At 48.9% G+C, this 3,411-nt stretch overlaps 1 pseudogene; it reads right to left on the bottom strand.

Annotated features, from left to right (window-relative positions):
* Positions 1-542: 542 nt before the first annotated feature.
* LOC136552250 (auxin-responsive protein SAUR36-like) lies at positions 543-2,247 on the bottom strand (annotated as a pseudogene).
* Between the last annotated feature and the right edge of the window lie 1,164 nt (positions 2,248-3,411).

Below are 3,411 nucleotides of genomic sequence, written 5' to 3'. Positions count from 1 at the left end.
AAAATACAGGCCAGGAGATATGGCATGGAAACAAAGAAAGTTACGAGTATATGACATGCTAGTCACATGCCAATTGGCATCTCCAAAATCCTGATAGCCAGTTTTTATCTTCCATCTTTTGTCTTTCTCCGTATCTTTTGCGCTGTGCATTTCTGCCACATGAAGCAACTGTTGGAATTATGTGATCTCTTGCTGGTGCCAATACGAAGGGGTGTGGGGTCAAGTATCATTTCCCCTGGGGGCGAACCCCTATACGTGCAACGATCGGTAGCGTCCAAACCAACCAATGGTTGCGGCCCTGAGTCAAGCATTGCCACAATAGAAGGGGTGGTCCAACTTCTCCTTTGGCCAACGCACAATTGAGAACACAGCCTACCCTGACACTTTTTTCCGATCCTAAGTGGGCGCTAGATCGACCCGAAGGCCGCCGCAGATTTGAAGTCTTCTGCACAATAAACTCTGTTGCCATGTAATGTAAAGTAGTCCTCACAATTTTCATAAGCCAGGGAAACATATGTAAGTAGTCTCTCTAACTTCTTGTAACACTTTACTTGATCAGTTGCAGCCTTACAGGATCATAAGGCTCTGAATAATACTTATCTATTTAATATCTTTGCTCTACTAGTACTATCTACACTACACTGAACAGCACTAAACAGCAATCTGCTGGCTGGCTTCTACACACGGCGCCACACGGCTGCCATAGTGGCACGACATCGCCATGGTGCTAAGGAAAGCCTGCTCTAGCTCGGCAGAGGCGCCTCTCCTGAGCAAACACATGGTGTACTCCATGACCGCCGCGTCGCAGGGGAGCGTGATCCAGCCGTCGCCGCCCGTGAAGCCGAACTCTTCCTGTGACATTTGCAGAAGCTCCCAGAAGACCGCGGTGCTAAGGCACACCAGCGGCACCTCGAACCGCTGCGCCGTCGGCCATGTACACCGTGCAGTGGCCCTTGCTCGCCACAGAGCTGCAGCACTCGTCGGCTTCCTTTGTTGCCGCCGCCAAGGTGAGGCGCTTCCTCCCCGCTGCCATCCACTGCGACTTCTTGGCCAGATGAGCAATCCTCTTGGTGCTGATCATGGTTGGTTGTTGGTTTTTTTTCCTTCTTTCTGGATGGAAGCTGGAGAGCTGAGACTTCAGTTTGCTACTTTGCTGTGTTTTAATTTGCTTGTGAAGCTGCAAGTGATGGTGTTCTGAAGGACCGGAAACGACGACCAGGGGGGTAAATGGGAGCCTTAAATTTCTTTCGAAACTTTCGACCACTGTCCCAAAATCGACCTCAAAAGGTTCACAACCAAAAGCAATAAAAACACGAGCCATCGGGTGTCAAGAGAACCTAGAGAAGTTCCCTAGATTGCTAGAAACCCAACCTAAAAGACGGAACTCGAATCGGAGCACGGACGAGCGAGAAACAGACCAAACAGCACAAAACAGGGAACCGCAGACTGTCTGCTACAGCACCTTGGACAGTCCGCTACAGCACCCGGACAGTCTGCTACAGTACCAGTACTGTCCGCAGTTCAAAAATCAGAAAATCGAACCGAAGGAACATATTTTGTACGCTAGCAAAAAATGAACGTCGGACAGTCCGGTACCAAGGGGCAAACTGTCCGCGATTCAAATCAGCGAAAAACAAAGTTGAAAAACAGGTTCTGGATGGGGCTAAAACCCGAGTGGGGACTATCCACGGGTAAACCCCGGACTGTCCGGGAGTCGTGAAACAACACATAACAGATCGCCTGAAAATTGCCTCCAACCAAAATTCGTTCGATTTGCGGTCAAATCAAAACCAATTGCCACCAAATTTTAACCATATGGTCACAAGGCAATAGGTGAGCTACTCCTAAGAGATCATCACCCAATTTGAAGCCAATCAACAAGAAATTGGATGAACACGAAAAACACCGGTTTTCCAACCCTAGAGCTTGATTCGCCCCGATCTATGAACTCATGAGGAATTAGATGAAATCCTTCGGTGGAAAGGCTCAACTCACGTCGTAGTTCATCTTAGTGTAAACGGAATGAATCAAAACGACGTCAAATTGGAGAAACGAGGCAATAACAAGAAGGAGAAAACAAGAACGCGAAGAACACAAACTCGATTCACACAAACAACTTACAAATCGAATCCCGGAGGACACGAGGAGGTTAGGGCCTCCATTCCCGCAGCAATCTCTTGTTCTCTTACACAAATTTTGGAATTTGTGGACCTCTCTCAAGAAAAACTAAGGGGAGGGGAAAACCTAGGGAAGGATGAAGCAAATGAAAGAGGCGAGGGAGATGGGAGCTCCCTCATCCTATTTAATAGGGCTATTACAAAATCACAGTTTTGCCCTTAGATATTTTAGAGTCGAACCACTTAACCCAAGGGCAGTATGGTCCAACTAGAGGTAATCTTCATCCGACGGCCATCGTGCCCTTCATGAGATAGCTTCGCCTCGACGCGAACTCCTCGATGCCGCCACGTGCCGTCCGTTCCTCCTCGGAACCTCCGCCCATCTTTTGAGGCCCAAACCCGCGAAACTGGCAGCGAGTAGCGTACTCCATACGCGTCTCCTGCCACTCGACACGTGTCACCGCCGTCCTCGACCGGTCGGCCGCCAAGTCCTCCTGAGCCCCGCTTGACTCGCACATCCGCCGTCTTAACTCGATCAACACGGTCACTCCCATGTACACTTGCACTTGTCGATGTGCCAGATGTCCGCCACCATGGCTGGTCACCTGGCCTCCTAGTCCCTCAGTTGAAGTCTCATGTCCGTCCTTCACCGCTCTCGGTCCATCGGCACGGCACGTCCCTACTTGACCTTCACCTCGCCGTCAACCACCGCCTGCGAGCTCCACACCTATGCACCACAAGTCAAGAGACATGTTGCACAACCCAAGTCACACCATGGTTAGCTCACCAACTCAATCCAAGACGTAAGTCACGTTGACAATCACTCATCACCAATCCGAACCACAAATGCATATATCAACCTTGTGTTCGCAATCTTCCCCTTGATGAGTGCATTGTCAACACCAACAAATGATAGCAGAGAGAAAGCACAAAAGAAGAAGAAGAGAAAACAAAGAGCTCTCCCAAATGACCAAAAGCCAAAGACAAGCCAAAACCGAGTCATTTGGAATGAACAAAACTTGGTCCCCAAAGACATGGGCAACAACTCAACACAACCAAGTAAATCATAGCTAGCCCTCAAGAAGAGGCAACGGGATCAACACCACTAGCAAAGATCAAAACGCCAGAAAACTGCTAGTCCCTCTAGAAGAGGCAAAGGCTCAATACATCTAGCAAAAGCAACTCAAGGTGTAACTCCCCCTAAAATGATGCAACCTTATAGATGAATGCATACACTCAACAAGATTAGTGTATAAACTCTCCCCTTGAATGTGTGATCTATCTCTCCCCCTTG

The sequence above is a fragment of the Miscanthus floridulus genome, chromosome 4 (genome assembly GCF_019320115.1).
Source record: "Miscanthus floridulus cultivar M001 chromosome 4, ASM1932011v1, whole genome shotgun sequence".
NCBI lineage: Eukaryota > Viridiplantae > Streptophyta > Magnoliopsida > Poales > Poaceae > Miscanthus > Miscanthus floridulus.
Note: the sequence above shows the minus strand (reverse complement) of the source record. Positions and strands in the feature narration are given on the sequence as shown.